Here is a 27,828-nt window from a genome sequence, read left to right as displayed (position 1 = left end):
CCTTGGTTAATTATGGTTCTCTATTGAACCTCACCCTATATATATATATATATATATATATATATATATATATATATATATATATATATATATATATATATATATATATATATATATATATATATATATATATATATATATATATAGTCAAGATCAAATAAGAAGGAAATTTTTGGTAGGAAGGTAAAAAGTTTTTTTTCTACATATTTTTTTCGCGAACAAACAAAATGAATCATTAGATGATTCATTTGTAAGATGATTCACAAGAAAAAAATTTCAAAAAAACATCTTGATGATTCATTTATACAATGATTTTGTTGTTATTCACTAAAATTGTCATAAAAGTGAATTTTTTCTTAATTTACTTAAAAATGAATGAAAAAGATGTTTTTTTGGAAATTTTTTCTTGTGAATCATCTTACAAATGAATCATCTAGTGTTTCATTTATTTTATTCGTCAAAAAAATATGTAGAAAAAAAACTTCTTACCTTCCTACCAAAAAAAATTTCTTACCGGATCTATATATATATATATATATATATATATATATATATATATATATATATATATATATCTTACTATATTATTATACAAACTTTACTATTTTTAAAAATAAATTTAAGACGTCCAAAAGATTAAACAGTAAATACAACTATTTAATACACAAACCTTATCTTTGAATTCTTATCTTTCTATAATTGGTCGACAAAATAAAAAAATCGACAAAATAAAAAAATCGACAAAATAAAAAAATCAACAAAAAATGCGGGATTAAAAGGCCGACTTGCTGAATTTGTCTCTTAAAACACGTTTTTGAATAGTTTTGAATTTGTCTCTTAAAACACGTTTTTGAATATTTTTGAAATTTCCTTGATCTTCTATTTTTCTACAAATTCCCCTACATATTTTTGAAAATCCCTTCATCATCCCCTTGTATTCTCGGGCGTCCTTCTTCTGCAAATTAGTATTTACATCTTCCACTCTCTCTCTCTCTCTCTCTCTCTCTCTCTCTCACACACACACACAACCGATGAACGAAAATCCCTAATCTATACTCTCGATTCTGGAATTTGGGATTCATCCTGGCCTCCTCTCCATCAGTGATTGTAGCCTGTACATGATTATCGCCTAAACCTCCACCGTGATCAACAAGAAGTCATTTTTGCGTTTGGTTCACCATGTCTGTTTATTTACCGATTTTTTATTTTTTCTTTAGGGCAAACTGAAGCATACCATATCTCCTTTCTATCTTACTCGATATATGTCTCTGGAAGAACCACCGTACCACCCCCGTTCTCTGTACAAATCTCAGGTAAAATAACTTAATTTTCATCTCTTATATTGAAGAAATTCCAACTAAATTTCCTTTTCATCTCTTATATTGAAGAAATTACAACCAAATTTCCTTTTCATCTCTATTCTCGAGCTTGAAGGAAAAGGCGAACCCCTGTTCTCTCTCGCCATTTGACCAAGATTTCTTGGTACTGGTTTTAAAACCAATGAGGTACTTTTTGCTAATAATTTCCAACTTTGTGTGTATCTGATGATTACTTTACTTATTTTTAACTAATTTTAGTTTTTGGATCTGATCGTATGCGATTTTGTCATGTTTACACACTACCTGTCTCTCGCTTATCTAATGAACCAAAAGAAAAACGATTTTAGAGAATATACTGCAAAATATCTCAAACTCTATTAGTTGTCTAGGAAGATGTTCCGGCAAATTTCATGACCTTTTTCTTGATTTTGTATTTATTATTTATTATTAAAGCTAATTTGGATTTGAATGTTAATTGAGAGGTTTATATATTTTTTTGGTGAAACGATAGGTCGTCAAGTGATTGGTGTTGTCATGGTACCAAATAAAATATATGTGCATAAATTTGAAAGGATTACATATTTTTTGGTGAAATGATAAGTTTTGTGGTACTGAATACAAATTTGATGAAATCGTGAATTCAAGAGAGTCATTTAATCAAAGAAATAATTTTGTAAGTTAAATGATGTTTTAGAATTTTTATATTTGTTTTAAGAATTAATTTTAATAAATGTTAAGTAAATATCATTTTTTGAATCTTTTTACAAATCTTGATAAACTTATGAATATATTTTTCCAAACTTTTATTTTAGAACACATCGATCCCACTCTCAAAACTTCTTTAAAATGGTTTTATAGTTAAATAATTAATCAAAGAGTAAAATGGGTAATTGGTTTGTTCTTATGGCTATGAGGGCATTTAAGAGAAATTATGTTATATGAAACTAAGCAACATTCCAAGTTGTTCCCATCTATAATTTGGACATATTTATTTGCAAAAAAATAAAATCAATACCTCGATAAAACATATATCCTTATTAGATATATTCAGATAATAAAAATCTTCTAAACATTTTAAATAAGTAGTAATTGAATAGAGGCATTTTTTTAAGAATAGTTTTTGTCTACCGTAAATGATATACTATAAAAGATATGATTAATGACAAAATTGACAAAATTGGCCATATAAATAATTTCTAAAAATAAAAATATATGAGATTAATGTGTATAACAGGACACTAAATAAAAGTTTAATTGAGTTTTTTTTCCTACTCAATCTAATATATAAGAATTGCACAAAGATCCTAACTCTCATTTATCCAAATATACAAGAGAGCTCATGAAAGAAACATATTAATTTATAGCATATAGTGATCAACTGAAAAACCAAAATAAGAGTTGGCTAATCCAATTGCATTAATAATGTTTGTCGATAATTATCTATTTCAGTATTAACCTAAAACGCCAACTTACTTTTATTTGTTACCCAAAACAACGTACTTCCATTTTAACCCAAAGGTCAAACAAAGATCTTAATGAAAAATATTATATAGTGTTTGATTGACTTATAAAAATCAAGATAAGATAAAACCTTATGTACTATAACTTAGTAGTTATATATCGTAGCCTTGGGGATGAGCTGGGGACTAACCGGGGATAAACCTAATTTTCAAAGGGGGCGAGACTGGAATGGGTCGACTAACGATGGAATAGCTATCCTCTGATTGCTTGCAAAAGAAAACTATTCACCTCCCGTTGCAGTGCAGTTTATGAATACATTGTGTCTTATTTTTATATTACATGTTTCCTAAACAAACTAATCGTTGAATTGACACTAATTATTGTTCAGAATCTAATTACCGAAAAAAAAAACTATTCGCCGTCCGCCGCTTTGCGCGGGTAACGGCTAGTATATATATATATATATATATATATATATATATATATATATATATATATATATATATATATATATATATATATAACATTTGGAGAGCTTTATCCGTTTTGATATGTTCGGGATTAATCTTTTCGAAGAAAATGATTAGTTTAAAAAAAATTATGGTTACTATTAAAAAAAAAAAACTCTAAAATATGGTTAGATTATTTAATTTCCCTTGATATTTATGTAGAGCGTAATTAGTTAATGGGTTAATGCGTAGAAAATACTTAAAGAAAATTATCACACCACAATAGTCGATGATTTTGCATATCGAATTGATTCATGAACGTGTTAATTTCTTCCTTGAGTTCTTTTTTTTTTTTTTTTTTTTTTTTTTTTTTTTTTTTCCTGGTTGAGGGTTCAAATGTAGATGAATAGAAGTAGTTTAGAAGTTATTAGTTTTTACCGTTAAAAAAAATTATTCATTTATAGTTTAATAACACCGAATCATTTTTTAGTATGATATTAAATTCTTCATTTATAGTCAACATTTTTAGCCCGTTATTCATTGATGAAAAATAGTAAGCATACATAAATAGTAATGCAAAGTAAGGGGTAAAAATGGAATCTGTAACTGAATGTTTCTCCTCTTACATCTCTATAATTGTATTGCTTTCAATAAACTGTAATGTTTTTGGTGGCCCCTGTTTAGCTCCTTGCTTGCTGGGGTCAGATTAATAAAAATATAGCTGTTTAAAAAAAAAACATAAATAGTAATTTATTTTGTTAAAGAGAAATTAAATACTTTTTTACTTTTTCTTATTACTTATTTTCCAGTTAATATAAAACGATGACAATTGACAAATACCATATTTTATAAAATTAATAGTATTTTAAAATATTTATTATTATTTTACATTGCTAAGAAAAAAAAAGATATTTAATTTTTCTTATTAAATACATTGAATACATGACATGGATCCCATGCGTGTGAGCGTGTCCACCTAACAAATTTAAACCTTTAAATTTTAGCTTTTCAAATGATAAGAACCAAATAAAGCAAAAGGAAATCACATATGTAAAATATATTTAAATATAAAAAATATGACAGGAAGGGTTATATATATATATATATATATATATATATATATATATATATATATATATATATATATATATATAGGGAATGGTTATTTGAAAAACAAAAAAAACCCTAAAAATCATAAAAATGCATAAAAAAAATACCTAGAGATCAAAAAACTTTTTTTTGACATTTTTTATGAAAAAATCGCAGGTTTTTAAAGAAATTCGCTGAAAAAAAAAAGTTTTGTGATCTCTAACTATTTTTTTTATGCATTTTTATGATTTTTAGGGTTTTTTTAAAGTTTTTTGTTTTCCATAGAACCTAAACCTATATATATATATATATATATATATATATATATATATATATATATATATATATATATATATATATATATATATATAAAGTGATGTTCAATAGAGAACCATAATTAACCAAGGAACCAAGGAACCAATCGTGAGCGTCGGAAATCATAACGATCAACGGCCAAGGAAATAGATGTACACTTTTACATTGGACGCACACACACCGTATTATATCAAAAAATCCACCATTTACAAAAAAAAACTCACCACTTTTTTTCGTTTAAAATTTTTTTTAGGTTATGTTTTTTATCAAAAAAAAAAACCGAAATATATAGTTGTTCACGATTTTTCATCCTCTTTCCATAGAGATCCATGATGATATATAAAAAACGAACTTTTTTTTTCGAAAAAAACTCACTTCATTTTCTTTGATGAAAAAAGTTAAGTTCTATTTTTTATAGAAAAAAATTAATAAATATATCAAAATTAATATTTTTTGTACTTTTTAAACATAGATTCATATTCATGTTTAAAAAAAAAACAAAAAAAAAACGATATTTCAGTTCAGATTCATATTGTGAACCTGTTCAGATTCACATTGTGAACCTCCTCAGATTCACAGTGTGCATAATAATAAGTCAGATTCACAGTGTGAATCTGAACTGATCAGAGGTTTTTCACATTGTGAATGTTAAAATTTGAAATATTTATAGTTTAGATTCACAGTATGAATCAACACTGATCGAGGTTTTTTTTTTTTTTTTTTTTGTGAACATTCTCAGATTCACAGTGTGCATAATAGTAATTCAGATTCACAATGTGAATCTGAACTGTTCGAGATTTTTCATATTGTGAATGTTAAAAATTGAAATATTTACAGTTTAGATTCACAGTGTGAATCTACACTGTTCGAGTTTTTTTTTTAATCGGTGTTGATGTTTATTAATAGAGTACAAAAAATTAATATTATTGGTATAATTAGTTCTTTTTTGATAAAAATAAACTTAAATATTGAAAAAACTAAGAAAATTAAGTGGGTTTTTTTCGAAAAAAAAGTTCGTTTTTTATATATCATCATGGATCTCTATAGAAAGAGGACGAAAATCGTGAACAACGGTATATTCGGTTTTTTTTTTCGATAAAAAACTTGGCCTAAAAAAAACTTTAAATGAAAATAAGGAAATGGATTTTGTTATAATCCGATACATGTGCGTTAATTATAAAATTTTACAACCATTCCTTTTGCCGTTGATCGCTTTAAATTCTGACGCATTGGTTTCTTGGTTCTTTGATTAATAATGGTTTTCTATTGAACTTTTCTATATATATATATATATATATATATATATATATATATATATATATATATATATATATATATATATATAAAAGTTCAATTGAGAAAATAAAAGAGATTGAGATTGAGAGAATCATTCTTAGTCACTCATTTATTTTTGCCGCAAAAGCCTCTGTTCTACCAGCGAAAATGAGAAAAGAATAAACATGTGTTTTCCAACAAAATATGTTTCCTTAAACTATGATAATCATTACCTTAATATATATACAAAAACATAGTTTTTTTTGTTTTTTTTTAATTTTTAAGAAGTCATTTTTATCGAAAGATGATTTTAAATATACCAAAATTAATGAATTTTTATTCTCTACAAATAGACATCCATATTGATATAGTTTTAAGATAAAATAAAAAATTTATTTTTTTTATATTCCCAGCTATCGTTATTAATAAGTGAATAAAAATGCATCAGGTTTTTACTACAGTACATTCGTTATTCATTTATGAATAAAAAGTATGATTATTTTTTTTTTAAAATTTAAGTATCATTCATATATGAATATAGCATATAATAAACATAGTATATTCATATTTAAATATTAGACGATGCATTCACTTGTGAATATTACATAGTATATTCACTTGTGAATATTAGATGGTATATTTACTTATGAATATTATATGATATTTTCATATGTGAATATTACATAGTATTACATGGTATATCACATGTGAATATTACATAGTATATTCACTTGTGAATATTAGATGATATATTCAGTTATGAATATTACACAATATATTCACATATGAATATTACAAAGTGTTTTCACAAATATATATAATTTTTATATGTTATTCACATATAAATAACATACAGACTTGCATATTTGTTTTGTGTTTTTATAATCATATATACTGATTCAGGTGAGAAAACATATTCATATGTGAATATAACATGGTAATTTAGTTTATGCATTTCATCAAACAGTTGGAGTGCATACAAGTTAACTTTTTAAAAATGTTAAAAACATGATACTTTGACAATTTAAATCTTATAAAATAGTAGATTGATAGAGAATTATATGAAATTTTTCAAAAAAAAAAAAACGATTTAATCTTTTTCTAACCTTAATTTTGAAGTTTTATTTGATGATCGATGTTGAATGAATGATATGAAGTGAATTTTTTGTTGATTATCGATGACGTTGATCTAATGATGCTGGGAGTATAATTAATCGTAGATGTTGAAGATATGATCGTATTCAAGCACAATTGAAGGTTGGATTAAAAGAACCAAAAACGAATTTTTGTTGTCAACTATTGAATGGTGTTAATAAACGTGTTATTGACGAAGATCGATGATTGATTAACACTGGATGACGTTGATGATGGTTTAATTGAAGAAATTTGGATGATTGTTGAAGGTTGGAGGAGAAATTTAGATTAAATGATTAACACTGGATGAAGTTTGCCACCGTGTCTTTTTATGCTTAGATTAAATGATTGGCTGAGAATGATTTCCTCATTCTCAACTTTTTTTTCTCAATTGAACTCCTCCCCCCCCCTCTCTCTCTCTCTCTCTCTATATATATATATATATATATATATATATATATATATATATATATATATATATATAGGGAAATGATCAAATGAGAACACCTAAAAGGTTGAGAACACGAGAACAGTTGTGAACCAATTAGCATATAAGGGCATAAAAGGAATTTTATAATATAATTAATTGTGGATAATTTATGGCTAATTAATTAATTCCAAAAATCATGGGATTTAATCTGATTAATAAATTTTTTTTACCCAAATATTAGGAATTTATATAATCTATTTTAATTAACAAAATCAATAAAAAGATTTTAAAAAACCGTTTTTACCATAATTAAAAAAAAAACGTTTTTTTTTGTTTTAAGTTTATTTTTACCAACCACATCAAAAATATTGACGAATTAATCATTTTATCCGAATATATAGGAGTATGATCAAATGAGAACACCTAAAAGGTTGAGAACGCGAGAGAACGCGAGAACAGTTCTAAGCTCTATAAATTTTGAAATCAAATGTTAATATTAACAAGCCATTTATATAAATTCTGAAAGTTATAGGATTAAACTGTAACTTCTTAATTAACTAAAAGGGTAATACAGTCATTAGGTTTTATCTTATATTTATCAGCTCCTAAAATCTCTCTCTCTCTCTCTCTCTCACACACACACACACACACACATCTATTTCACGATTCCTTTAAACCCTAATCGATGGAAGCCAACACTAAAAAACATACGCCTCTTCCCTCTCATCTCTCCATTCCCGACATTTTGAGTTTTCTTCAACCTAGCCGCCACACAAGACACAACGCACCACCACTGCCATCTTGATAGTCGAACCCGCCAGCAACACCACCGCCACCATCATCATTCAGCGTCATCATAACCATCTCTTGCCAATACCATAGTCGTAGCTTTCTGGATCCAACCTTGGGGGTCAAAACCAGAAAAATCTGGTAGTGTAATCTTATTAACCGCCCAAGGTACCCCTTCCTTGGATCCGAAGAGATTAAGAAGTAGAGGATTGTCATTTCCAAAAGACCCACCAAAACCCTCGTCGGTGGGTATTGGGGAACCAGATGAACCTTCAATCACCAACGTGCTACCATGAATTTCTGAACCACCACTAGTCTCTGGAGGTGATTTCTCATTTTGTTTCATCCAAGTAAGGAGCAACATTCAAAATTCAGCACTCTCTCCTTGTTCCTACTTCAAAATCCAAGTATACCACGGTCGTTATTATCTTCACAGAAGGAGAAAAAGAGTGGATGTTGTTTTTTTCATTGGATTACATGTGTGTATGTATGACCCAAAAAAAATCGCAGCACTCCAAGTTGAATAAATCAATACCGCTCTGATCTATCTTTCTTTATCCAATGTCGCCACCCGTTTCGATTTTGTGTGTTTATTCTAGAAGAAATCAAATGCCACGTTGGCTTTCCCACTTTATTGGTTTATGATAGAAAAAAAAAATTACAACCCCCTTCCACCTGTTTCAATCAATGCAGGTCTGATTAGGCTTTTTCGAGTAATATTCTTGAAGAATCGAATGAAGAGAAGTCTACCACATGTCTCATGCTTCTATGAAAAAAATTGTGTTGAATAGAGTTTGGCTATGTCTTTTCTTTCATATTTCATACAGGACCAACAAAAGAGCAAGAACATAGATTTGGCTTTGTGTAACTATTCTAAATTTTTACTTTGATGATACCATATTAGAAGTTCTTTATCTCTTAACAATGTTTTCTATTCATAAGCAATTCATATTCAGATATTTTCATTTATGACTAAATGTGTATTCAAATTTTTTCATAAGATTAGATGTATATTCATTACTAATTGAAGTGTACTCATTGGCGATTAAATTTGTATTCGAGTGTTTTCATAAGTGTATGCAATGTTTTCTATTCATAAGCAATCCACATTTAGACGTGTTCATTTATTTGAGTTTTATTCATTTATGAATATAACTTAATTCATCTATTCATTCAAGATTATTATCAGATTCATATATGTGAGAACCCGAAATTTTTTATCTTGTAAATCCAGCCAATCAACCAAAAGTCAGACTTAATTCCATTGCCTTCTAGCCTTGTTAAGGGTCATTCTAATGAGTTCTAAGCGTAGTACACTTAATGATTGAGTGTAAGGAAGTATTGGCTCGAGATCAGAAGGTTGCACCCGAACCAGAGAACCAAACACTTGAGGTTCACGGCCGCAAACCTAGTTCACGGCCGTGAACTCTCTTCTGGCCGTGATCTATCCTCCATATGTGTAGATTTCCCTCATTTCTTCATCATTCTTCACAAACCCAACTCAGAAACTTCCATTCTCTCTCAAGTATCATCAGGAATTACTCCATTTCTCGTCCAAATCGTAAGTGATTCTTCCTTTTGTTCCTTGATATCCTTCTTGATCTAGTACAACCCTATGATTCATCCACGAATTCACCACTTTTGTCTAGATCTTCAAGATCATCATCTTTCACCAAGAACACACACTTGTTCTTGGTGGCCGTGAACTCCCAAGGAATCCCAACTCGTAAGTGTTTCATCATGTACCTTGTTATACTTGAAAGACTACTAGATCCTAGCCTTGATTCTTCATAAATTCATCACCATCTTCATGAGTTTGAGGTGTTCACGGCCGTGAACCCTTCATAGGGTCGTGAACCCTTCATGAACTCATCATGTTGGGCCGTGAACTCCAATGGGACGTGAACACTTTCCTTTGGCCGTAAACTCCCTTTGATCAGTCACATGTGATTGTAACACTTCATTCCAAGTGTTTCCTAGTCCCTAAGGTTATTTCCTTGCATGTTAGTTGTTATAAACACTAATTACATGCCTATACATGCCATTATATGTCATTTAGGACTCGTTTGTGTCTCAGGAATTCATTCGTGGAAGTTCTCATCCTTACGCGAACCTTCAGTTGAATCACCCATATAAGGTGAGTTCATACCCCTATAATCAATCTTTTAAATGTTTTAAATGCTTTTAAGGGGGGGAATACAAGTTGAACACAATGATAATTGTGTAAATGTTATTTGTGATAACCATCACATTAAAGGATTTCTTATGCTTTTATAAGAAATCAAATCATTTCAAAAACTCTTTTAAAGTTATGTCTCTTTGTTGTTTATAAAACTCTGTTTATAAAGTACAATCATAACTCAGTAGATAAATGAGTCTTTTCTTCAAGTCAGTATCAGTTCAAGTAAACATATTAGTAAACTATAATAGGTATAGTTTAGGGGTTCAGTTCATACTATAGCTAGTACAGGGAGGAACATACTATAGCTAGTACAGGGAGGAACATACTATAACTAGTACAGGGAGGAACATACTATAACTAGTACAGGGAGGAGCATACTATAACTATAACAGAAGAACAAATCATGATTTACATACTTATACTATAAATTCCCAGTAACCTAGGAAGGTAACGTATCATTAACTCATTGTTCTAAACAAAAGATGATAATAAACATGGTATAAGGTTATATATATATATATATATATATATATATATATATATATATGGTGCATCTACAAAATGCCATGATTTATATATATATATATATATATATATATATATATATATATATATATATATATATATATATATATATATATATATATATATATATGGGGTACATCTACAAAGTACCGGAGTTATATATCGGGTACTTCTACAAAGTACCGGACAATAATAAATAAAACAAGTAAATATATACAAAACTCACAACGGTATCGACTGAGGCGTTAAGAGTGCAGGATTTCATTACTCCTAGTAATCGTCCAAACAATAGAACAACGCTACATAACTTGCTAGTAACATGAACATTCAGTTAGAAGGGGGCCTATAATGCTAACTTTATGATTCCTCGGTAGATACATCAGGGATATATATTAATCGGGTCCGGTAGACAGTAGAATGTGTGCTTTCCGCTTCATTTCCTGTTCCTTGTTTGGTTGTGGGCTTAGAGCAGATTCACCCAGTCTACTATCTAATCGACCTTAGCTATATATATATTCCGTATACACCAAGTAATCATAAGGAGTACCATGTATGGAACAGGTTATAATATACAAATTTAATACACCATTTTCTAGTACAAAAACATACTTTTCAGATAGAACATTGAGTAAACTAAACTAGAAACTTACCAATAAAGGGTTTAATCCATTTTATTAAACCGGTATAACTTAAAGGACCTTTAGTGGTTAATTCCATAATACCTTAGTTTATACATCAGGGTTATATATAATTAATATATGATAGGTAGTTGGATGTGTGCTTTCCTCCTTAGTTCCTGTTCCTTGTTTGGTTGTGGGCTTAGGGCAGATTCACACAATTAACTATCCGTTCGATATTAGATTATATATAGCCAGTATAAACTAAGTGATTATAGAAGGAACTATTGTGGTTACCATTTTTACTAAAGGAAATAAGGGTTTTTCTTAAAGAATGTTTTCATCAAATATAAAGGAACTATTACAGTTAACTCCATGAGTACCAAATGAATGCGCCAGGGTTATATACAACGAAGATCTAACAAACAATGGGATGTGTGACTTCCGCCTCATTTCCAGTTCCTTGTTTGGTTGTGGGCTTAGGGCAGATTCACACAATCGATTGTCTGTTTACTCTAGGTTTTATATAACTTGTATCCATTTACTACTCATAGAAGGGATTGTAGAGCCATTTTTACTTATCTTTCATCACATCAGAAGATATAGGATCTTCTGGAGGAACAGACGAACTTTTCTAAAAGAACTTTCAACTTACTTTACATCACTAAAATACTTATGAACTCACCAGCTTAAATGTTGATCTACTCTTTCAAAATAACTTGTATTCTCAGGAGTCTAGTAGACAGGTACGCGCACTGGGATTCAGAAGATGGAGCATAGTAGCTTCATGTCTTATTTTGTTATTTACTTTTGGAGTCTATCTTATGTGAATCACATACTTTGTAAACACTTTAAATATTAATGCAATGGTTGTTAGTTACTTGATTACTATGATGCATGTCTTGTGATACTAAACATGACGTCCTCCGCCCCCGAACGTTTCCGCCATTCCGGTTTGGAGGTGTGACAATATATGATTACAAATATGTTTTATTCAGGTATGATTACAAATATTCGGATAAAATGATTAATTCGTCAATAATTTTGATGTGGTTGGTAAAAATAAACTTAAAACAAAAAAAAACCGTTTTTTTTAATTATGGTAAAAACGTTTTTTAAAATCATTTTATTGATTTTGTTAATTAAAATAGATTATATAAATTCCTAATATTTGGGTAAAAAATCTATTAATCCGATAAATCCCACGATTTTAGGAATTAATTAATTATCCATAAATTATCAATAATTAATTATATTGTAAAATTCATTTTATGCCTTTATATAATGATTGGTTCACAACTGTTTTCGCGTTCTCATCCTTTTAGGTGTTCTCATTTGATCATTTCCCTATATATATATATATATATATATATATATATGTGTGTGTGTGTGTGTGTGTGTGTGTGTGTGCCGGGGGGGGCATATAAGAAAATAGAATCATTCCTGTGATATTCCAAACGTGTTACTATCAAAATTTTGAAGATTTTTAAGCCTTTTCTGTTAGGTTTCGCAATTTGTAATATTGTGTTTGAGTTTGTATGTGAAAGGTCTCGCAATGTTATATCTTATGTCTTCACATTATGTGAAATGTATTAGTTTGATTTTGTAGTTTGTATGCTTAGGATTCTTAGCTTTGGTCGGTTAGTTATGACAGTCTCTATTAGGTTAGGTGTCGTGACCTCATTAGTCATATCCTAACCAACTCCCTTTGTATTGTCCTATATATAAGTGTTGTTAGTTAGATAGAGAGTATCTTTTGGAGAGGTTCTTATGGAAACTATAATCAAACTTCTTTTACTTTCTAATCAAATCCAAATCTTATTTACCTTGTTGTGTTCATTCAATTTCGTCTTTGCAATCTTGATTTCTATCTTTTACATTCTTAATGATCCTACAAGTGGTATTAGAGCAAGTGTTTCTCTGAGCTCTTTTTCAGATTACTCGTTTCGAATTGAAATCCGTTTTTGCTCATTGATTTGATTCTTACTCAAATTTTTCATTGGAAAACATGTCAAAAGACGATTCACACACTATTACATTTAATTTACGAAGCAACATTGGATCTACTACTCGAATTCCTATTATCTTTCCAGAAGACTACGAGGTATGGGCTTTACATTTTGAAGATTACATTACTGGAATTGAAGAACATGGATCATACATGTGGAAATACAGGAGGACCACAACAATTTTCAAAAACAATTGAGTATGTTTATCATCAAATAAAACTCATTGAAATACTTGAAAAACATGAAGTTACACAGAAAGAGAAAGATAACTTCTAAATGATCTCAAAGCAAAAAGATATTTTTGTTTTGCCCTAACTCCAAACACGTTCAGGCTACTCAGTTCACTAGATTCAGCACATGATTTTGGACACAATTGAAGGAACTATACTGCAGTCATGTTGATCAGAGTTATTCAGTTCATGCTACTTTAATTTTAGAATTTGGATCATGCAAACAAAAGGTTGAAGAATCTATTGATCAAGTTGTTGAGAGATTCAATCATTTGTTGAGCAGCATATTGAAAAACTGTTTGAAAAGAGAGAAGATCGAGAAGAGAGTAACCTTCATGAGTGCTTTATGTTCAGAATGGAAAATGATAGTTTCTATTGAGAAAGCACGTGAACAATTCAAAATTTATAGTATGGATCAAGTAATGGACATTTTGAAGTCGCATGAAGCTGAAGTCATGGAAGATGTGAAATCAATTCCTAATGCAAGACCTCTGGCATTAGTTGAAAAATAAGGAAGTGTGAAAGGAAAGAAATCAAAGGCAGTTGTTGATGATTCCGACTTAGATGCTACAGATAATGAATTCACAAGTGAAGAGAAAGCTCTACTGGTCAGTAATCAAAATAAGTTTTCAAAAAGAATTTATCAAAGTTTAGAAGTAACAACTCTGCAAGGACTGAAAGTGGATGGAACAGATACAAAGAAGGAAGTTTTATTTTGAGAAGAAAAATAAGTTAAGAAATCAAGAACTATAAACAAGAAGATGAGAAAAAGGAAACGACATTATTAGGAGATTCATGCTTCGATTGCAACTACTGAAATGGGAAAAATCACTTTGCGAGAGAATGTATGTTGCAACAGTAAAACGAGAAGAATGAGAAAGTAAGGGATGAAGCTTAGTATGCTTAGAAAATTGAAATTTTGAAAAAGTTGAAAATCCAAGGGAAATCATTGGTTGTTGAAGAAAACATTAGTGATGATGGAAATATTGAGGTCTGGTCAACCATTTTGAAGACGAGGAGGTTCTCAGAACTACTAATGGTAATTGTTTTGTAGTGAATGATTGTGATGCGGGTGTGAATGAGAGTAAGTGCTTAATGGTGTGAAGCATAAAGTCTGGTGATCAAGAAGATAACTCTGAGAATGATGATTCATCTGATGGTGCGAAGTCGTATGATTCCTGTATTTCTGCGAAGAGTGCAGGAGAGCACATGGAGGCTTGCTACAAGCATCTCGAAACTAGAATCTTTGTTTTCACAAAAAGGAAAAAGAGTTTGGATTTTCAAGAAGCGAAGATGAGTCTTGCGTATATGTCAAAGTTAGTGGGAGTGTTGTAGTCTTCCTAGTTTTGTATGTTGATGACATACTATTTATAGGAAACAGTATCCTAGTGTTGCAAAGTATGAATACTTGACTAAGGAAACGTTTCTATGTGAAGGAGTTAACAGATGCAACATATATACATAGTATAAGAATCTATAGAGATAGATCAAATGTACACCCATACAATTCATGAAAAATTTAAAGTTTTAAAAACATTCAAAATCATCATTGTTTACAAAATGTTTCCAAAATAAGATTCATATCAGAAAAATCCCAAAATCATGAAATAAAAACATGAGGACGTGCATGATCATTCCTTCGCCTTCCCGCGATCCTCAGAAGTACCGGAAACACAATCCAACAACTATAAGCCCAAAGCTTAGTGACTTTCCCCCAAAATACCAATACATAACAAATAACACAATATAATAACAGCATGCAATAGGTCCACAACTTTACAGACTGGATTACCTCTGAGCCCATAACATAAGTCTGGATTGTCTCACAGGCCCACAACTTATGTCTGGCTTGCTCCCCGACTTGGTTAGTCAACATACTGAATACCACTAAGCCCTCAGTACGAGTCCGGCATGCCCGACCCGACCCTCAGCTTGTATCTGGAATGCCCATGATTCCTCGGTATGAGTCTGGCATGCCCTCCCTGGCCCTCAGCTCATATATGGCATACTACAAGGTTTGTTGGCTACAACACAAAGCAGTACAACCTCAACCCAACCCACACAATATGTCGACATATAACAGATAATATCATAAACAGATAAACAAGCAATTCACAGGTAGTCCTACAGATCTACCAGACTAGCATAGCAAGACTAGCATACATAACTATAACATACTCAACATATTAGCAATATCAGGATATCAAACCAATGGGTCGGCCTTGGTGCCTTCGACCCGAAAGTATAGTAAGGAAGACTCACCTCACAAGCAGCTGAACTGATAAGATCTAACTCCGAATCTCAGCTCCCGAATCAAGGCCTACAACCATCATGACCAACCCATCAAGACCTCAAAATTCCCAAAATACCCTCAAAAGTCAAACTTGGTCAATCATGGTCAAAGTCAAAGTCAACATTCAAGGTCAACAGCAGGGGTGGATTTAGGGGGGGTCACTGGTGGCACCGACAACCCCTGACTTCTCCGACCGCAGTGGAAAATTTTTCAAAATTTTTATTTTTTCTATTATCGTGCAACCCCTAACTTTCCCGTGCAACCCTAACTGTGAAATCTTGCTTCCGCCCATGGTCAACAGTCCATGTTAACCCAACTCGTTGAGTGCACATGCCAACTCGTCGAGTTACTACAGTCCTTAGAGAAATGGGGAAAACCCAAGCCAAGTTGCTGAGTTATCAGGACAACTCGTCTAGTTCCTATAGTATCCAGAAAAGCGGGAAAACCCGAACCAACTCGTTGAGTTGTCAGGACAACTCGTCCAGCTTAACTCATTCAGTCGTTTTCATCCATTCTAATGCTCAAGAAAGTAGATCTGATACCCAAGAGCTGGAAAACCACGTAAAGTTGATAACTTTACGTCCATGCATGGCACTAGGATGCTAAAACAGTCCAAGAAGGCTTAATAAGGGACCTAAAGCATGAAAGAGGCCTAGAACTCAATAAAGCTTGCAACTTTAAGTCCAAGGAGGCCATAAAACGTCCAGATCTGAAGTTATAACTTCATGACATGCTCAAACCAAGAACAAACCTAAAAATGAGCTAATATGACAATAAACTTTCAAGGAATGAGATCTAAGCTATAGATAAGCAAGGTGTCGACTTTATACCTCCAAATGACTACAACAAGAGAGAAGATTCTGGATCTATAGCCTCCTTTCCACACAAACCACTTCAACCTTCAAGCTTCTTCAAAACAACTCCAAGAAAACACTATTCAAGCTCTCTCACATACAAATATGGAAGAGAATGCACGACTTAGGATTTTGTGGACAGGGAAGACGGTTAACGAGGCCACCTAAAGGGTTTAAGGCCTTTCAATAGGGTGCAACACCCTAAAAATTAGGGTTTCTTAATCAGCCACCAACTCGTCGAGTTGATCCAAAAAGATCCGCGGCCCAAAGACTTTCAACACGTCGAGTTGAGGCCATCAACTCGACGAGTTCCAAGGGAAAAATTCCTTTTTACCAAAAATTCTCATACCTGGGAATCAGGATGTAACAACTATCTCCCACTTGAACTAAGCGTCGTCCTAGAAGCCGGCTGTGGTGAACAGATCCGGATAATGCTCCCGCATCTCAGCCTCCGGATCCCAGGTCCACTCAGATCCCTTCCGATGCGGCCATTGTACCTTTACCAAAGGTATCTCCTTGTTAGGCAAAACCTTTAACTTCCTTTCCAAAATAGCCATCGGCCTCTCAACATAGTTCAAACGCTCATTAACCTGAATGTCATCCAAAGATACCACTGCATCCTCGTCCAGTATGCACTTTCGCAACTGCGAAACGTGGAAAGTGCTATGAATCTGACTAAGCTCCTTCGGAAGATCCAATCTATACGCAACCTTGCCAACCCTGGCAATAATCCGGAATGGTCCAATATATCGAGGGCCTACTTTCCCCCTTTTCTTGAAGTGAATCACACCCTTCCACGGTGAGACCTTCAGCAACACCATGTCACCGACTTGAAACTCCAACTCAGATCGGCGCCGGTCGGCATAACTCTTCTACCGACTCTTAGCAGTCTGCAATCTCTGCCTGATCTGTTGAATCATCTCTGTAGTCTACAGAACCACCTTGATCCAACCCATGCCCCTGTGGCCAACCTCGTCCAACAGACTGGGGTACGACACCTCCGCCCATACAACAGCTCAAAAGGCAGAGCACTAACACTGGAGTGGAAACTGTTGTTGTAGGAGAACTCAACAAGAGGTAGGTAGGAGTCCCAGCTCCCACCAAAATCAATGACGTAGGCTCGCAACATATCCTTGAGAGTCTGAATGGTTTGCTCGCTCTGGCCGTTTGTCTGCAGATGATATGTTGTGCTGAAATGCAGCCTCGTGCCCTGTTCCTCATGGAACTTCTGCCAGAAACGAGAGGTGAACCGAACATCACTGTCTGAAACAATAGAGACTAGAACCCCATGGCGAGCAACGATCTCGCGAATATACACATCAGCCAACTTCTCGGCCGACGAGCTCTCCTAAATTGCCAGAAAATGGGCACTCTTGGTCAATCGATCCACGATGACCCAAATAACATCAAAACCCTTCGCCATCTTCGGAAACTTAGTGATGAAATCCATCGAAATCTTCTCCCATTTCCGCATGGGAACCTCCAGAGGCTGCAGCTTGCCATGCGGCCTCTAATGCTCGACCTTGACCATCCTGCAGGTCAAGCACCTCTCAACATACCAAGTGATCTCTCTCTTCATGGACGGACACCGGTAACTCAATCTCAGATCCCGATACATCTTGGTGGCCCCCGGGTGAATAGAAAAATGAGACTTATGAGCCTCCTCTAACACAATCTGTCTGACCCCACCAGACACAAGAACCCACACTCGACTGCAACGGGTCAACAAACCACGACTATCCGGCACAAATCTGGTGATCTCACCCCTGATCCTATCAATCTTCCAATTCTCCTCTCGAACACCCTCAAACTGAGCATCCCTAATCAAACCCACAAGTGGAGAACCCATATATATCCTCATACATGCCACCTCAACAGAAGGTCCAGCTGACTTGCAGCTCAGGGCATCCACCACCACGTTCGCTTTACCCGTATGGTAAAGGATCTCGCAGTCATAATCCTTGACCACGTCCAGCCACATGTGCTGCCTCATGTTCAGGTTCGGATGATCCATAATATGCCTCAAACTCTTGTGATGCGTATAGATAGTACAGCGGACCCCATAAAGATAATGCCTCCAAATCTTGAGAGCTATAACCACCGCTCCCAACTCAAGATCATGCGTGGGATATCTCGTCTCATGCGGCTTCAGCTATCGCAAAGCATAAGCTATCACTTTTCCTCTCTGCATGAGAACTGCCCCCAAGCCGGTGATGGATGCATCACAGAAAACCACAAAATCCTCAATTCCTCCGGGAGGGTCAAGACTGGGGCCTCGCAAAGTCTATGCTGAATGGTCTCAAATGCCGACTGCTGTTTAGGGCCCCACCAAAAATCCACCCCTTCCTCGTCAGACGAGTGAGGGGTACTGCAATCTTGGAGAAATCTTGAATAAATCTCCGGTAGTACCCTGCCAAACCCAGGAAACTCCTGTTATCTGAGGGAGACTTCGGAAACTCCCACTACATCACCGCCTCGATTTTGTCCAGATCGACCAAAATCCTATCTTGGTTAACGAGGTGTCCAAGGAACTGAACCTCTCGCAACCAAAACTCGTACTTCGAGAACTTAGCAAAAATCCGTTCCCGCTTCAAAACCCCCAGGAGCTCACGAAATGCTCCTCATGATGCTCCCTGGTCTTGGAATATACCAAGATATCATCAATGAACACAATATCTGAGTGATCGAGCATCGGCCTGCATACCCGATTCATCAAATCCATAAATAGTGTCGGCGCATTGGTGAGCCCAAACGGAATCACCACAAACTCGTAATGCCTATAACGTGTCTGAAACGTGGTCTTCTACACGTCTTCCTCCCTCACCCTGACCTGATCGTACCCAGACCTCAGATCTATCTTGGAGAACCAAGATGCTCCCTGCAACTGATCAAAGAGATCGTTAATCTGCGGAAGGAGATAACGGTTCATCACCGATAACTTGTTCAGCTCCCTATAATTGATGTACATCCGGTGCGAACCATCCTTCTTCCTGATAAATAAAATTGAAGCTCCCAACGGGGAACTGCTCAAACAGATGAATTGCTTGCCTAGCAGCTCCTGCAGCTGAGATGACAGCTCCTGCATCTCAGGCGTTGCCAATCGGTAAGGCGCCTTGGCAATAGGGGTCGCACCTGACACAAGGTCCATCCTAAACTCGACCTGCCTCTCAGGAGGCACACCGGGTAACTCCTCCAGGAATACATCAACGAACTCCCTGACAATCAAAACATCAATAACTGATACCTGATCCCCAACCCGTGTATCCACCACATAAGCCAAATAACCTGCACACCCATGCTGAATATACTGCCGAGCCCTGGCTGCCGAACAAAACCCTGAACCCAGCCTGGTGCCTTCTCCATAAATAACTAGTTCTCCCCCATTTGGGGTTCGAACTACCACCCGCTGACCCTCGCAGTTGATCATGGCACCGAAATGGCTCAGCTAATCCATACCCACTATCACACAGACATCTCCCATAGGAATATGAATAAAATTGATCTGGAAAGATACTCCAAAAATCTTCAGAATACAACCCTGATAAACCGAAACAACTAAAACCACGCGTTCGTTGGCGATAGAAACTCACAACGGACACTCCAACTCCCCTAAGGGAAAAGCAAACTCTCTACTAAAAGACTGGGAGACAAAGGACCGACTCGCACCCGACTCGAACAACATAAGATCAGGCAAGGAGTTCACTAAGAATGTATCGAACAAAGGTACAAACATATGAGCATAAAACAAACATAATCAATAAGATAAGGGATATAAACATACCAGTCACAACATATAGTGCTGCCCTGGCCTCCTCGGCAGTAAGCTGGAAAGCGCTACCTCGAGCCCTCGGCCCTGACTCCCGTCAATGATCCTGAATGTAGTCGACGTTGGAGCCTGCGCCGGCCTGGCAGCGAGCAATGGATAGTTGGCCTTCACATGGCCAACTTGGTCGCAATGATAGAAAATCCTGGAACCGAGTGCTGGAGCCTGCTGGCGGGAATCCCTCACCATGTGACCCTGTCGGCCATAATTATGGCACCCAGAAGATGACCGACAAGTACCCTCATGCGCCTTGTCGCACTTGCTACAAGTGCGACCCTTTTGGCTCCCGGATCTGTCATCAACGGTCTTAAACCGCTTTGGCACAGGCTGCGACTGCATCGGGGCCTGCCTCTGTTCTCTCAACTGAAGCTCTATCTCAAGCTCACACCGTCTAGCGACCTCCTGTAACTCCAACAAAGTATCACACCGCTGGATAGAAACAAAATGTCGAATATCCGTCTTGAGCATGCTCAAGTAACGAGTCATCTGAGCCTACTCTAAAGCAAACTCATGGGAAAATATGGCCCTCTCAGTAAACATCCGGGTGATCTCTGTCACCGACTCCGATCTCTGCCTCAAATCCAAAAACTCCTAAGCCAACCTCTCACGCTCAACCCAAGGAATGTAGTGAGTACGAAACATCTCTCTGATGTGTGTTAAACAAACTAGTTTTAATCCTAACAAACTCAAATAAAAACAAACACACGCATGCAGTGTACCTATCGATAGCAGTTTAGTTTAAGCAAGTAGGGTATCGAACACAGGGAACGGTAACAGCTAAAATTAATACTAATATTATCTAAATAAAACAATTAATTAAAATGGGGGTTTCTCTCTAGTTTTGCAAGACTAGAAAACTTAAGTAAGCAAATAACACTAAAACAAAAGACAACTAAACAACTAAATAGAATAGAAGGTAACTAGATTCAATGATAAAAGAGACTTCTGTTTAGGTTCGACTCACTTATTCCTATGGTTGATTTCATGGAAAATGCTATGGATTAATATGTCATTGGCTACCGATTTCTAATTTGATTAGATTCATGTTCACTATTACTAATCCTTAGCAAACTAGTTAATTCAATTGATTAATATGTTAGTGGCCAATTGATTAAACTAACGAGTTTCCTAGTTGTTCAATTCGGGTTAAGTAAGACTTGTAGTTAGCTAATTAAATTACTAATTCAATTAACTTCTTGTATGGTTGTTCGTCACACAAGCTCACACATTGACTTACCTATTTTCTAATTAACCCCTAGTTTCATGTTCACTATTCCTAGGCATATAATATTGTTTTCACATAAATTATATGAGACAAACAATTAAGAGATGTTCATGCAACTTAATAGACTTGATAATTAACAGAAAATAGTTATTGTAAACACATGAGGATCTTTATCAATCTTAAAAAAACAAAATTCACCAAATTAAATAATCCAAGCCATAAAATTCAAACCATAGTTATAAGTTTGTCTACCCTAAACAGAAGCAAAGAGTTTTTAGCTCATGTCTACAGCAATTAACAATCCAAAAATGAAATAATGATGTAAACATAGTTTATGCAAAATATTAAGAAAAAGTATAGTGTTTATTGCCTTTGATCTCTTCTAACTTGACTTCTAGTTTGAATTCTCGAAAAACCAGAGCTCCAAGAACCCTTCTGGCCTCCAAAAATCGTCTAAAGCTTCCCCCAATTCATTAGGTTTCGAATAAGAAGAGTTTCTATATATAAATTATGAAAACAGAGCCAAATCAACGAGTTTGTGACCCAACTCGTCGAGTTGGTCATTAAAATCTCGTGTACGGCAAGTCAGCGTCGAGAATCGTGAACTTTCTGATCAACTCGTCGATTTTATGGCCAACTCGTCGATTCCGTTTGGAATCAGCATTTTGTCAAAACACAAAAGTCGTTCGAAATTGTGTCTAGTTTTCAGAACACTTTGAATCTCGTCAATCGGAGTTACGGTTCATGAGATATGGCCGAAACACTGACAAGGGGTCAAGCTGTCCAGCAACATCCTTCTTTCTTCAAAATCCAAGATCCAAGCTTCCAATTGCCAATTCCGCTTCCTTTTCCTTCCAAGCATGTCTTTATTGCTGAAAATGAAATTTTAAAACTAATTAAGCTTCTTTTGTTCACTAAATGAGATAAAATCAACATAAAGTATTAAGACCCGGCCTGGTCGACCACCTCCAGCGGCTACAGTTGCGGAGGCTGCAACAGCAACAATATCGACAATGGTTGCATATCTCTCTTCAAAAAGCTCCATCATAGTGGTCTTGATATACCCAAACATCTCCGGAATCGGACCCTGTACGATGGTCACAACCTCCTCGTGGAGGATCCTCCTGATCCTGGCGTCCAACTCCTCTGACCTCATCTGACTGCCAGTCCCTGATCCCGACTCTGATCCAATCTCAACTCGCATCGTATTTCACCATAGTGAAAATACACCAGGAAGATATCAGATAATCCACATAAATAACGGGGAACCAACTCCCAACGAAGCCTTAGGGGTTGTGACTTCCTTGCTACGTATACGGGTCCTGTGCTTTCAGTAGTACAGGCCCATACTACCTTCCACACCTATCCATGTTTGTCTCAAGGATCATCACAACACCCTAACAATACTCATAAGCATAAACGAACATGCAGTCATCACTCCTAGAGGAAAAGCTAAACATCTCACTATTGGCCGACTGACCCCTCATGACTCATCCATGAAACTTCCACCAACCTTGCAATACTCGTGTATGCTAGCCATACATAACACTGGACCCTATAGACATTCGAATATCTAATCCTACCCTAAGCCCTTCATCAAACAAGAACAGGAAATAAGGCCAAAACAAACATTCTCAGGCTATAAGATCTTAGTTATATATAACCATGATGCATACACGAAGCAACTATAGTAATGACGTCAATTTCATAAAAGAAAGGCCCTAGGCTATCAGGCATCATATAATCAGGCAATTCAATCATGCAATTCCTGAAAATACCTAGCCTATCACTAGCATGTTGTTCTAACATATCACAATGTCAAACAATAGTATGGTATTTTGGGGTTTACTTACTGGCTCCGACTGATCGTACATATCGTATCCTCCTTTAGTATTTTGAAAATCATTTTGAAAATCTTTTCCTTAGTTTGAGACTGGATTCACACGAGTGTTCCTCCAATTCACTCAAACCAAGGCTCTGGTACCAACTTGTAACACCCATAGAATTATGGAAAAATTTAACCTTTTAAAAACATTCAAAATCATCATTGTTTACAAACTATTTCCAAAATAAGATTCATATCAGCGAAATCCCGAAATCGTGACATAAAAACATGAGGAGGTGCACGATCACGCCATCACCTTCCCGCGATCCTCAGAAGTACCTGAAACATAATCCAACAACTGTAAGCCCAAAGCTTAGCGAGTTTCCCCCAAAATACCAATACATAAATAACACAATATAATAACAACATGCAATGGATCCCCAACTTTACAGACTGGATTACCCCTGAGCCCACAACATAAGTATGGATTGCATCACATGCACATAGCTTATGTCTGGCTTGCTCCTCGGCCTGGCCAATCAACAGATTGAATACTGCTAAGCCCTCAGTACAAGTCTGGCATGCCCGTCCCGGCCCTCAGCCCGTATCTGGAATTCTTATGAATCCTCAGTATGAGTCTGGCATGCCCTCCCTGGCCCTCAGTTCATATCTGGCATACTCCAGGGTTTGCTGGCTACATCACAAAGCAGTATAACCTCAACCCAACCCACACAATATGTCGACATATAACAGATAATATCATAAACTGATAAACATGCAATTCACAGGTAGTCCTACAGATCTACCAGACTAGCATAGCAAGACTACCATGCATAACTATAACATACCCAAAATATCAGCAATATCAGGTTATCAAACTAATGGGCCGACCTTGGTGCCTTCGACCCGAAAGTATAGTGAGGAAGACTCACCTCACAAGTAGCTGAACTGATAAGATCTAACTCCAAATATCAGCTCCCAAATCAAGGCCTACAACCATCATGACCAACCCATCAAGACCTCAAAATTCCCAAAATACCCTTAAAAGTCAAACTTGGTCAACCATGGTCAAAGTCAAAGTCAACAGTCCATGTTGACCCAACTCGTCGAGTGCACATACCAACTCGTCGAGTTACTACATTACTCAGAGAAACGGGGAAAACCCGAGCCAACTCGCCGAGTTATCAGGACAACTCGTCGAGTTCCTATAGTATCCAGAAAAGCGGGAAAACCTGAACCAACTCGTCGAGTTTTCCCAGCTTAACTCATTCAGTCCTTTTTCATCCCTTCTAATGCTCAAGAATGTAGATCTGATACCCAAGAGCTGGAAAACCACGTAAAGTTGATAACTTTACGTCCATGCATGGCACTAGGATGCTAAAACACTCCAAGAAGGCTTAATAAGGGACCTAAAGCATGAAAGAGGCCTAGAACTCAATAAAGCTTGCAACTTTAAGTCCAAGGAGGCCACAAAACGTCCAGATCTGAAGTTATAACTTCATGACAAGCTCAAACAAAGAACAAACCCAAAATGAGCCAATATGACAATAAACTTTCAAGGAATGAGATCTAAGCTATAGATAAGCAAGGTGTCGACTTTATACCTCCAAATGACTGCAACAAGAGAGAAGATTCTGGATCTATAGCCTCCTTTCCACACAAACCACTTCAACCTTCAAGCTTTTTCAAAATAACACCAAGAAAACACTCTTCAAGCTCTCACACACACACAAATATGGAAGAGAATGCACGAGTTAGGATTTTGTGGACAGGGAAGACGAGTAAGGAGGCCACCCAAAGGGTTTAAGGCCTTTAAATAGGGTGCAACACCCTAAAAATTAGGGTTTCTTAATCAGCCACCAACTCGTTGAGTTTTCCTCACCAACTCATCGAGTTGGTCCAAAAAGATCTGCGACTCAAAGACTTTCCACACGTCGAGTTGAGGCCATCAACTCAACGAGTTCCAAGGGAAAATTGCCTTTTTAACAAAAATTATCATACCTGGGAATCGGGATGTTACATCAAAGCATCTAATTGGACTTAGCCAAAGTACATACTTGTATAAAATTTTCAAGAAATTCAAGATGCATGACCACAAGAAAGGGTTTCTACCTATGAAACATGGAATTAAATTGAGTAAATATCAATGTCCTGGTATTAGTGAAGACCAAGATTGAATGAGTCGGGTACCATATGTTTGTGCTATAGGATCAATCATGTATGCCATGACATGTACTTGACCTGATGTATCATATGCTTTGATCATGGTGAGTCTTTATCAACACAACCATGACGAAAGGCATTGGATGGAATTTAATAACATTCTTAAGTATCTAAGGAGAACAAGAGATATGTTCTTAGTCTATGGAGGCATATAAGAGCTAAGAGTAACATGTTACAGTGATTCGGTTTTCCAAATAGACAACGACGACTTTTGTTCACAATAAGGATGGGTGTTCTCTATTAATGGAGGAATGGTGGATTGGAAAAGTTCCAAGTAGAAAATGGTGGTAGACTCCACATGAAAATCCGAGTATATAGAAACTAGTGAAGCTGCAAAAGAGGCTACATGGTTGAAGAATGTCATAGGTGATCGTGGTGTTCTTCCTAGCATCAATGAACCCCATAAAATCTTCTGTGATAACGAGGGTGTAGTCATTTAGACTAAAGAACCTAAGGATCATGGGAATTCAAGACATATACTCAGAAAGTACCACTATGTTTGAAAGGTAGTTGACGAAGGAGACATCACAGTGAGTAGATTATCATTGGAGGATAATTTGGCTAATCCTTTAACGACGCCATTGTTGCAGACTAAGCATGGTGATAATAAAAGGTTGATAGGCTTTGGATTTGCAAGTGATATGGCATAAATGTTTTAGTTGTTACTTTGATAATTTGAAACTTATACAATATAATTTGTATCTGATTTGGTGACTATTTTGTGGTGACTGAATAATATGTTGGATTGCTACCATTTTCATTAATTTATTATTGTGTTTCATTTTGCATGTTTGGAACCCACTGCCCGAGCATTAATTTACTCAAACCTCCACAATTGGTCATACTCTTAGAAGTAAGTAGTGATTTAAGACTGTCATACAGTATTAGTAGGTTGTCCGTGGTGATTGGATATAGCATAAAGACTGCTACTAACACTCACGAGTAATTAATAGAGATTTAAGTATTGTAATAACTCACACTTAACGATTACTTTATGGATAAAATCATAAGTAATTATAAGAAGATAATATCTCGTATTCTTCAAACATGGATACATGCAATTTTTGCTTTAAAAATTTGTTATGTATTGGTCTACTCCAACATTGTCCATATCTCAAGTTCATATAGATAACATATAGAACAAAGGAATATTTTATCTCTTATCTAAGGGTTGTTTCCTAATTCGATTAGAGTTCGACAGTTGCATTGGATGATACACTCTCTATATTTCATAGACCTCGTATAGTTGATGACATGTCCAAGTGGGAAACTATTAGAGATAGAGTCCAAGGTAATAACTATTGGTAATATTTCTTATAATAACAGGGTCCTTTTGGGTTACCCCTAAAACCAAATTGAGCAATTGAATGACCAAAGGAATTTAAGAGACACTAGTTTATTAATTTGTTATCTTATGATAAATTAATCAGAAGCTAATTTGTAATTAATTATATGTAAATTAATTATAGGGATTGGATGTTTTTTAATTAAAATCTATAGTTAATAGAAACAGTCCATGGGTGAATTCAAAAATACGATAGTTGCTTTAGTATTAAGCAACTAGGAGCCTATAAATAGAAATTTTTGGATCAAACCCTAACTGCTCATTCCCCAAGTTAAATTCGGCATCATTACCTATCCCTAAGTTACACGAAAACCTAACCCTTATAGGGTTAGTGGTTTTGGCGTTTTTCCTCTCCCTTATCTTAGGGTTTTTTGTTTTTCTCATTTGGATTTCTTAGGTTCAATTTCATTACATGG

The 27,828-nt window shown here is 35.1% G+C and overlaps 1 long non-coding RNA gene across 7 annotated transcripts; it reads left to right on the top strand.

Moving 5' to 3' along the window:
* The first annotated feature begins 827 nt into the window (after positions 1-827).
* Positions 828-27,828, top strand: LOC145141284 (uncharacterized). Of its 7 annotated transcripts, none has more exons than XR_013722572.1 (3): positions 828-1,313; positions 1,389-1,505; positions 27,810-27,828. It is a non-coding gene; the product is annotated as an uncharacterized LOC145141284 (long non-coding RNA). The 7 variants fall into 7 exon arrangements; XR_013722569.1 differs by lacking the exon at positions 27,810-27,828 and adding an exon at positions 8,955-9,166; XR_013722571.1 differs by lacking the exon at positions 27,810-27,828 and adding an exon at positions 2,995-3,175.

The sequence above is a fragment of the Lactuca virosa genome, chromosome 9, assembly GCF_052849685.1.
Source record: "Lactuca virosa cultivar CGN04683 chromosome 9, Lactuca_virosa_CGN04683_v6, whole genome shotgun sequence".
Taxonomy (NCBI): domain Eukaryota; kingdom Viridiplantae; phylum Streptophyta; class Magnoliopsida; order Asterales; family Asteraceae; genus Lactuca; species Lactuca virosa.
The sequence above is the reverse complement of the archived record's forward strand: the minus strand, read 5'-3'. Positions and strand labels throughout refer to the sequence as shown.